Source organism: Egretta garzetta, unplaced genomic scaffold (assembly GCF_000687185.1).
Source record: "Egretta garzetta isolate BGI_Z169 unplaced genomic scaffold, ASM68718v1 scaffold207, whole genome shotgun sequence".
In the NCBI taxonomy this organism is placed as follows: Eukaryota; Metazoa; Chordata; class Aves; order Pelecaniformes; family Ardeidae; genus Egretta; species Egretta garzetta.
The window spans coordinates 1,792,588-1,804,107 of NW_009260185.1; positions in this window are offsets into that span (position 1 = coordinate 1,792,588).

Here is an 11,520-nt window from a genome sequence, read left to right on the forward strand (position 1 = left end):
AATCTAAGGCATTAATTTGCACTAATGGTGTTGTTTGCTGATTTTCTTTTTTTTGGTGGAACTGAAATTCCAAGCAAGTGCATACATAGATCTGTATTACCTTACCAAGGGTAAAAATGCTGTATAGGAATAATTTGATAATAAAACTTTTTCCAGAAAACAGTTCTCCATCTTATTTTCTTATAAAGACTAAGAGAAACTGAGTGGAACAGCGAAGGACCCAACCTCTGCCAGGTCAAAGAGGAAAGAAGTGCACACTTGCGCTTTTTTGCCCCCATTAACAGACTAACATGCTTCAAATACCTGTTCAGTTTTGACAAACTCATCTTGCAACCCAAGGCACAACCGGTCGATTTGAACACTTTGAGATACCAAATGCAACACTGGCTTTCCAAAGGCCACAATCTCTATGGCAAAACAGACCTCAACATGCATCAGATAGGTACTGTTAAAGCTCACATCTTTAATACGGCCGTTTTAGCGAGAACCAGTAGGTACCAGATCTTGTAGAGACAAAGGCTTTACCGGTTTTAAAACAAATGATAAATAATGTATGCTGATATTTCACATTTAAATACAAGCCTAGGTGAGCTTTAGAGAAGAAACGGGGGCAGAAAGAGAACTCCTGTTGCAGCAAATGGCAAGAGGGATTATCAATGAGACAGAATCCAAGAGAAGAATTGAGGGGGGGGAAATAGAAAAGAGTGTTTTCCAGGCTAAAGCCTGCCTGTTCCCAAAAGTCCACACCCTTCCATGCTAGAAGCTACTTTGCATTTTGTGATCCTCCCTCCTCAAAACCCTTCCTTACTACCTGGCTGGGTATTACACCGGGTATCAATTATACTGGATATCAATGTTTTTCATACATAGACATGAAGAAGAGGAATCACAAAGGAAGAGCAACAAAAAATAAGCCTGTAAACAATGGGTGAGTCCAAATACCAGATACATGTGCTGCTTATCACTTGGTAATGCAACCCTGTAACACACCAAGAAGCATGTGAGGTGCCAAGCTGACTCATTTCAACACCTTGTCAGTAGTCAGGGCTGATTTGTATCGTCTTCTGCTTGAAAGACAGGAAAAATATGAGGAGAAGCTATATGGGCGAGCTACATAACCCGCTTTCCACCATCTACAGATTTGCAGTACTTAGCCAAAATGACACATTCAAATATAGACAGGAAGAGGAAAGAAAAAAGGGTGGCAGTGTTTGCACAATGTGGGAGCAGTTATTGCACAGAACCAGGAAAGAATATAGCTACGCTTGCTTTACTTCAAAAACAAAATACGCTTTCTTGAGAAAACTTGTGGGAAAGATAACTGGACAGGTTGTTCACTCATAGAATGTACAAGACTCTAAAAGCACTGAGAAATGCAGTGGTTGCTCTGCAAAACCATCTAAAGAGTTGAGTCTGTTTCCTCTGGCTGGTCAAAGACCAAATCTACAACAAATTCTTAGAAAAAGAAACTTCTCCTTTTGTGCTCTAACGCCCGATAGTTATCACCTCATAAACACATCACTGGGAGAACAGGAAAGCACCGTCTCTAAACACTTGCCATCGGGACTGCAGTTTTGTTTCTGGCCTCCCTTTCTTGCTTGGAGCACCACAGCACCTCTGACTACTTTCACAGTCAACGTAACATCTTGCTGCTAATGCAAACGAAAAACATACGAATTAAATTGTATACGCAGAATCTCCCAACATAGCAAAAGAGAGTGACAAAACCACAGAGCTACAGCAGAGGACTTTTCCAGGATTTCAAGGCCAAGTGACAGTGTTACAACTCTTTACCCCAGAAGCTAATCCGGCTTCTTCATTATTTTTCTAGGCACATTCTTTTGCCATATCACAAACCATTCAGGCTGTGTCTGACAAATGCATCCTCCCCAGTATGAGAGAGAACTTTGACACATGCAAGTCCTTGGCCTGAAGAAGAGTCAAACAAAGAAATCAGTAGGAAACAAGGTAATGCAAGCTAGAAAAAAAAATCAAACAGCGGGGGGGGGGAAGAAGTTTCAAGAGGAAAACTTAAAAGATGGATGTGATACATCCATTTTGGCATCAACATATGCTCCTGAGAGAAAAGCAAAAGAATTCCGTCATAGTAATGTCTGGAAAACTAGCAAACGTATGTCTCCATGTTCCCTCTGTGCAAAGTGAGCGGGGAGGAATTGCAGCATCGCATTTCCTGCGTGTATAACCATGTTAGGGGAAAAAAAGCTACCTAGAAGATCAGAAACAGAAGAAAACAAAAAAGGCAGCTGATGCTCTGGAGCAAAACCCTCAAAACCAGCAAATGATTCTGAAATAATCTGCTCTCCTACTTGTAAGGGTCAGTTTTGCTTTTAACAAGAGTTGCCAACAAATGCTCCTTTGCATTTCAAATGTTGCTTTAGCGGAAAGGTAGCATGCCACCTAACAGCTCTCTAGCTTGGCTGCCTGTGACTCCATCACACCAACACTTTGTTTGAGAGGACAAGATGTACTTTGCAATCTGTTTTACTGTACCAATGCCTGAGCAGAAAGTCCAAATCAGAGGTTTGCAAAGCAACTGTTGAAAAGACAAGTTAAGAAATCAGAAGATTAATGTAATTTCCAAGAAGGGCAAAGCCCATGAACGCCTAAAGACAGATTCACTGTTTCTAAATCTAAGAGACTTTCCAGTATTACAAAAGATCTCAAAAACACGAAGGCAAAACAGACAAAGAGGCCATAGGCGCGGAAAGAATGAATCCCACATTCACTCACTGGCATGCATGCTGTTTGCTGGAACTAGCAAGCCTGGGAATTACTGCATAAGACAAGACAGGTCATTGCATAACAGCTTGTGCGGGGAACAGCAGGTAGGACCTCCCAGTCCAGTATAACCGTCCTCTGCTGACATCTAACTAAGGCATGAGGTTATGGTATCTGATGCAAGCGAATGTGGAACCGTCCTCAAACACAGGCCTCGTTTAACCCAATAAACTCAGAGGACGTCGCCGTACCCATCAATGTTAAGACTTCACAAGGAGAAGTGCAAAGGTGGTGGTAGGATCCAGCTGCAAACTGAAGCAACTCCAACACACACAGAGGCATCCTCCCTCCAACCTCGTAAGGGGTTTTTAAGTGGCAATATCACACATCAATTCTCACACTTACTGTTGCATCATTTATTCCATTTAATCTGTTTTGTATCCTGTTTGTGAGCAGGTTAAGGATATTCAGCATAGCATTGCATGGCATCTTCATGTTCTAGTACCTCCCAAATCAAAAATGTTACGGACATTCAGTCAAATTCCAAATCTGGGCAGAACACACACACTGTTAACGCAGAATCTCAAAAACTGAGCTGGCTGGCTCTTTATGTTATATCTGAGAAGGAAGGTAATGTACTTTCCTAGTCAGGACTACGTACTGCTTTTTCATTTAGCCTTACATGGTCTTTACCACAAGGAGTCTTCAACCTTGCGTAGGTTTCTTGCTACTACATGCATACCGTCATTATTATCATCATTTGAGGGGTGAGAAAACAGGTAGGAACCACAGCCATGGACCATAAGAAATACTCCTGTGCTAAATACTAAATCAAAAAGAAAATGCAATTCCTCCACACAGTTCTTACTTGTAAATTCCTGCAGCCAGTTCTGCAGACTCAGGAGGAATAATCATCGCTCTCCCTCAGCCAAGCAAGTAGCAACAACTCAAAGACATGCAATGGAGAAAAGCAGATTTCAAACTGTAAATTAATCTACCTTCAAGCAGGCTGTTTCTTTTCTGCCTACAACTATGTCGCAAGCACACCAAGAGTTAATTTACTTAGCTCATAAACTGAGAAATCCTTCTTTAACACAAAACTGTGCTTTCTTGCTCCAGCCTCAGCCAGACTAGACAGGTCAGATGTCCCTACTGATTACGCTGAACTTCACAGCTTTCCTTTACCTCCTCTTGCTTCTTTTAACAACAGCTTCTTAGCACAGTTTTCTCTAGTTTAAACTAGCTCTCGCCATCTCTCCCTCCCACCTCCAAAAAACCCGAACACCTTTCCCCTTTCACCTGCTGTGTTACCAGACAATTCCTGCGTTCTGGTCAAAAGCCAAGCAAGATGAAAAGGGAGAGTTGGCTTAAGGCAAAGTGCTACTCTGCAGCAAAGGAGAAATGGAGAATTTAAGGATGGAAAAAACTGCTGTGCAATGCAGTATGTAAAAAGCTATGCAGGCAGGCAAATTGTACCAGTTTCTCTGTCGTGAGGTCTGACTCTTGGCCCTGTATGTTGCTTAAAAATTTATTCATAACAAGACTTCATTCTAGAGTCAGACAGTGGGTTTTTATATTGTATTTCCTAACATACAGATTTTGAACATAGTTACGAGCAATTTGTCTTGGGGTTAGCCAAGCTTCAAGACAGCAACAAATAATACCTACCTTCTACCACAACTGTGGAAGAGCTAAAGTTCTTATGTGTGGCAGGTCTGAATTTTGCCTTATGCTCAAATACAAAACTGATTTTGGCAGTAGCAGAAGAGACACATGTAATATCTAAGTGTAGTACGTAGACTTTTCAGCGATGTAGAGCACATTCCCTTCCCTGTAAATCAGTTTTGTAGACCTCATGTAGGATTTTCAACCCCTCTCAAAATGATTAACAACTAGGAATTCTCAGTATTACATTTTTAACCACATAATATGATGCAAGAGCTGAAGAACTGTTTGAGATTTCAACACGTGATGGTTGAGATCTTAGTGAAGACTGGAGGGATACAGTGAAGACTTGTATTCCTATGAGGTGGAGAGTGCCTTCACTGTCATTAACTCACAGGCAGGGTTCACATTTGAAACAAAATCGGTAGCCAAATTACACAGTGAAAATTGTTCTTCTTAGCTTTTCTGGCAGCACCACCTGTAGAACGCAAGGAAGCTCTCCAGCAGACACCATGACACTGCTGGCCCATGTATATCTCCACTAGAAGAGGAAAAATACAGAAATTAATCTTCTGCAAACATTTGCAGCTCGCTGCTGTTCTCACTACAGCATCAACGTTTACTGAAAATAGAAGTGATCACAACAATGCTAGAAAAACACACTCAACCCACAGTCCGTTCCTTCTTGTAATTCAAGGGATTACTGCTGGTGCAGCACCACACAAAGAACCCTGGACTGGCTGCTCGTGAGGGTAACAAATTCTCAAGGGCCTTACTACAGATCTGTGATGTAGCAAATTCACGTAAACACGTTTATAAGCGTAAGGAGAGAGACAACACTGCACCTACAGAGTATGATTATGGTGCCACTCCTGGGCCTTGACACAGTCTCAGAAATGTCTTTAGCGTTACACAATCTGGGCATCCTGAGTTACAGAGACCCCCAATGATTTGTTCCAGCCCCATCCCCTGACAAAAATTCTCAGACATTGTTAAGCTGGCTGCATTCGTTTCTTCTGATACTAGAGATTTTCACAGACCAAAACCACCACCTCCTAAGTCACGCCTTATTACACCTGCTTTAATCAGGTCAGTTCATGAACTTTTTCCAAGACATTATTTTGCAATGACTGAAAAACTAGTCCAGACCCACCAGTGTGAAAGCCCCCCTGGGAGCAGACATTTTCTGGCAGCACTGCACACCCCATAATCACTCAATCCATCTAATTCCAGGTAACAGCACCAGAAAGCACAATGTCGTTTGCATTCATAATGACACTTGATTTCTTGCTCAGAATGTAACAGAATTTCCTTCGACTCCACATGGTGAATTTTATTTTTAAGCTGAGAGTTTTCATTTGAAGGTGCAAAATGCGAGGCCATAAATGAAGAGCAAATAAACACAGAAATACTAGATGCAAAGGTGTTTTACCCCCAGCACTTGTCTACCCTAGCAGATTCTCTGGACTCACCATAATCACCGCAGCAACATGAACTACCACTTGTTACCTGCCAGATGCTATCTTCAAAGCTCATTTGGCATCATTTAAATGCTCGCCTTACAAAGCATGCTATTTAGGAAACAAAGCTCAAGTGGAATCAACTTTAGCTGGTTTAGTGCTGCTAAGTGTTTTGCTAGGAATTTCAGAAAGCCCACTGGCCTCATCAGAGCCCCACGGTATGCTGGGTTTAAGGACAAACCCATTTTCTAGCAGACCTATAAAGTGAAGCAGCAAAGCCCCTGAACAGTCTAGAACTATGTCCTTTAGTTAACAACCTACCCTGAAACACCACTGTTTTTCAACTAATGCCACTTTAACTGGAAAATGAATTGCAACAGGCAGTGATTCTTTCTGAAAGGACTAAAAGACTAATTCCTTCTGTCCCGTGTTTCATAAACATTTCAAGCAAAAACTTAAAACAAAGGAGAGAAAGCATTTTTCTATTTCTTGAAAACAACGATAACAAGACCTCCAACAAGACCTCTAGGAAAGAGAGCTTGAAAGCGTAACTGCTAAAGCTTTAAAAACCGCACTAACCCACCTTCAGGAGCTGAGCCCGAAGCCACCCATGCCTCAGGGAGCCACTGGGGAGCCTGGCAAAGCCACAGCTCTTCCACGGAAAATATCCCGACCCCAGGATCATCAGCGGTACAGCTGGCTGGTGGCAGCCCCCAGCCAGTGTTAGCCATGGGTGAAGACAACTCGCACTCCATTTTTCCCCACATTCACGGGCAGGCGGCGGAAGAAGGGGCCCAAGGTCGCAGCCACGGCCGGTCCCTCACCAAGCCCTCTCCGAGGTGACATGCAGCCTCAGCCCCCCGCAGGAGGCTCTGCCACCCGTCCCCCCGAGCCCCCAAAGCACTGCCTGAGGACTTACCACAACCACAGCCCAGAAAGCACAACTTCAGCAGCACGGCCAAATAGTCCTTGCCTACTCAGACGTACAGGATGAGTGAGGGGCACCACACGTGCCTGGACAACAGCCCCGCACAGCTGTGCCCAACGCCCGCTAACGAGAGGGTGCACAGCTGCACTTTAGGGTGGGCTGCCTGCCACCCACCCCCAGGGAGGCACCTGTGGGTACAACCCGCGTGTACCACCTGCATATACCACCCATGTGTACCACCCACATGTACCACCTGCATATACCACCCATGTGTACCACCCACATGTACCACCTGCATATACCACCCATGTGTACCACCCACATGTACCACCTGCATATACCACCCATGTGTACCACCCACATGTACCACCTGCATATACCACCCATGTGTACCACCCACATGTACCACCTGCATATACCACCCATGTGTACCACCCACATGTACCACCTGCATATACCACCCATGTGTACCACCCACATGTACCACCTGCATATACCACCCATGTGTACCACCCACATGTACCACCTGCATATACCACCCATGTGTACCACCCACATGTACCACCTGCATATACCACCCATGTGTACCACCCACATGTACCACCTGCATATACCACCCATGTGTACCACCCACATGTACCACCTGCATATACCACCCATGTGTACCACCCACATGTACCACCTGCATATACCACCCATGTGTACCACCCACATGTACCACCTGCATATACCACCCATGTGTACCACCCACATGTACCACCTGCATATACCACCCATGTGTACCACCCACATGTACCACCTGCATATACCACCCATGTGTACCACCCACATGTACCACCTGCATATACCACCCATGTGTACCACCCACATGTACCACCTGCATATACCACCCATGTGTACCACCCACATGTACCACCTGCATATACCACCCATGTGTACCACCCACATGTACCACCTGCATATACCACCCATGTGTACCACCCACATGTACCACCTGCATATACCACCCATGTGTACCACCCACATGTACCACCTGCATATACCACCCAATATACCACCCACGTGTACCACCTGCATATACCACCCACGTGTACCACCTGCATATACCACCTATGTGTACCACCCACGCATACCACCTATGTGTACCACCCGCGTGTACCACCTGCGCACTCCCGCACACCCCCCACGTGGGCAAGCTCCTCAGCAGCACGTTTTGCTAAATAAATACACTTTGGGATGGTTACATTTCAGTATCTACACTCCTAAAACATCCAGGTTATTAACCGAAGAAAGATAGGCTTTTCCATCCGGTACCAACAAAGAACTTCCTAGAAGGAGGGAGCGGTACACCGAAACCCACTCCCAATCGGCAGTAACGAGGCAGCGAGATGTGCAAATGCCGCAGAGATGGGCAATAAGCAAATGCAGCCCCCAGTTCTGCGGGGGATGTGTTTAACTCCCTGCAGGCAGACAGCTCTGCTGAAGCTGTCTCCAAGCACAAAACCAGAGTACGTGCACCAGCAAGACTTAACAGCCGTAAAGTAGAAGCTTTTCTCTGTTCCCAAGAGCTTCTAAGATAAATGTGAAAAATATATTTCAGGACAAGAAACACGCGCTTAGGTGTAAAATAGGCAGAAAAGACAAAAACCAGTAAAAATGGTAACAGATTTCTCTGCTGAACGAAGCGGGTTTGACAACTATGAAACCTCTCCCCTGCAAGTCAACCAACCCATGTGCTGTCATGGTACCTATTCAACTTAACAGATCCTTTTTAAAAAACTTTTTTATGACAACTATGATACAAATAGCATGGCTTTGAAGCTTCACTCACAACTCAACTATGGCTGAGCCTCTGTTCCTCCAAATTTCACCCCAAGAAAGAGTCCTTTTGTACCTTGTAGTGGAACCCCACTGTTAAATTAATAACCATTTGGCCCAATCTCATTCCAATCTCAAGCAAAAGGTATTTTATCAGTCACCTACTGTCAGCAGGCAAGAAATGCCCTAACCTGAAACTATCTCGACAATAAAAATATTGGAAGCGATTGCATTATTTATTTTTCCAACCTATGAATTCTTCGATCATTCAGCACTTCTGCTCCATCCCACTGTTCCAGCCCTACATAGTCTCCATACTTCTCCAGCCACCACTCTCGTAAAACTGGAAAACAACTTTTTGGGCCACCCAACTGAGAAACTACAAGAAAAACCACATTGTTCTGTAGAAGCCTAGCCTCTTCGGCACTAATTCCTACGCTGTCAGTTTGCCAGCTCTGAAGCCCTGTAAGACTGCTTCCCCATCCTAGACCAGGCTTTCCAATGGAGCAGCCGATACCCACACACGTTGCTTCCTACACTGCTGCAATAATCTCTGCTGCTGGCCTTATTTAGACCAGTACAACAGTTTGCCTTACATACTCAGAAACTATTCCAAATTTTCTTTCACAGGTAGCACTTACGGCTTTCAAGGCCACTTTCCTCTGGAATCTCTGCTCGGCCTCGCACGAAGCACCACTGTATGGTATTCTGTGAACTCAAGAAGATACCTGAAAACTGTCAAGATCTACCACCGATCTGCAGTTTGGTGGCAAATTGCACAGCAGACTTTTGAAAATGTTGCATGAGTACAATACCTACTTGCCTGCCTTGAACAAATGGCTTACAGGATCAGGCTGCTACCCAGGTGATTGAATCAGAAGGAAATCATAGAATCATAGAATCACTTTGGTTGGAGAAGACCTTTAAGATCATCGAGTCCAACCTTTAAATACACCATACCTATCTTTGTGAAAAGATCTGAACACCTAGAATAGCCCCTGGGCAAAAGGAAAATACACTTCCAAACAAGAACTAATTTTTTAGCTAAGAAACTTGGCTCTCTTCCTCAAGACTGTCTCAGCTCCTCTTTTCCGTAGACACATGGGCCTTCTGTTGGGTCTGCATGAGGTGAGGCAGGCTGGTCTCAATCGTATACTAGTCAACAGCATACTGAAAGACTCCCCTGTAACTGTCCCTTCTGGCCTTTCTGTGACAGGGACAGAAAGGCGACACAGCTCAAAGCCATGCCTTTGAAAAGGCTTCCACTAACAGGTGTCCCTCGGCTGTAAGAACTGGTGTGACCTTTGTTTTAACGATGTAGAAAACCAAATTATTTTGTGCAAAACAAAAAAAGCAACAACAACAACAAAAAAAACCCAACAAAAAAAAAAAAGCCTCAAGAAAATTATGGTACCAGCCTGAACCTGAGTAAGGAGAATGCGCTGGTACCAGCAGGGAAGGAGGAGAGGCTGCATCCAGTGATAGGTCGTGCTCTCTCTCGCCTGCTGGTACCAGCAGATCCTCTCACCTCCATGCACCAGTGCTGCCCTGGGCTCTGACATCTCTCTGGTCCCTCCCTGTCACACCGGCAGAGTCAGCAGAGGTGAAGTTCCAGCGGCACAGAAAAATCCTTCACAGCTACAGCTGGCAGACCCGAAGACTTTGTGCACTAAGCAGGGAGAAGCAAAATGGCTCAGGTAAGTCTGTAGCACTTCGCTGTCTGCCTCCTGTATTACGCTCGGAGGCTTAGGGAGAGAAGATGGAACATCAGTTTTATCACACTGAACTGATGCGAATGGTTCACAGATTTTAAATGCCAGAAAGAACAACTCGGAAACAAAGATAATTGCAATGAGAAGCTGAAAAGCAGAACTGAATCAGGAAAATACAGAACAAAGGAGGGAGACACGAACACGTGGCAAGTGACATGAACTGCGAGGAGATGGAAGGAAATGAGAGAAAGGAAGGAGAGAATGGAGTTATCCTTCTGTAACTTCTCTGAAGGGTTCACTGCTGATGAAAATCCCATGAACAATATAATTTATCCTTGTGAGTAAACTTACTTCTAGTAGAATTCCTGGCATATCTTACCTGGTCTCTACGCCTGTTTTCCAGGCATTAAGTCAAAATCTCAATGACTTCCCTGTCTGCAAATCAGAGCGTGCACGTAAACAGGAACAGTCCTGATCTGTGAATCCCAACCTAAGCGTAGACATGCATTTAGCAGAGTCACGGTAACAATAAGGACGGGGAAAAAGATGGACAGAGGGAGGAAGGCAAAGGTGTGCTGAATGGATGGACTATGTGGAACAGCTCAGCAGCGTATCAGAAGTTCTGCACAAATAAAAAAACAGAGTTGAGTAAGAGAGCAGATAAGATCCACAAGACAAATTGTAGGAAATTCCCCCAAAGCAGAAAGCCCAATCACCTGAACAAGCTACCTTTGCTTCTCCTGGGGGCAAAAGTGGTGCCAGAGAGTCGGGGAAGAGTTAAAGTTCAGAGACCACTCTGTGCTTTGCATCTATTTGATTTTGAGCTTAGTTCTGCTGCCTGCCTGCAGGGAGGGCTGGGAAGAAGAGGCAGCCACGCAGAAGCACTACAGTTATGTGGCAGAAAAAGAAAAATACACACAGAGCTATTTTTAATTTTGAAGATGCCTACAGCACTAGTTCCCTGTAGCATTCTCCTTTCTTGAAGGAAAAAGGAAAAGGCTGGTTTGTGAGAGGAGAATTTCAGTTTGTAAGTACTGCCTTATCCAGACAAGAACTGTTAGGACAAGGCTATGCAGACCCGAACAAGGACAAGAGCCAAAGCAAGGGCAAACTAGGCCAAGAGGTACACAGCAACAGGTCACGAAGATCATAATAAAACCTTGCAGAGAACAACTTGGAGACAGTGACAGCTTTTGCA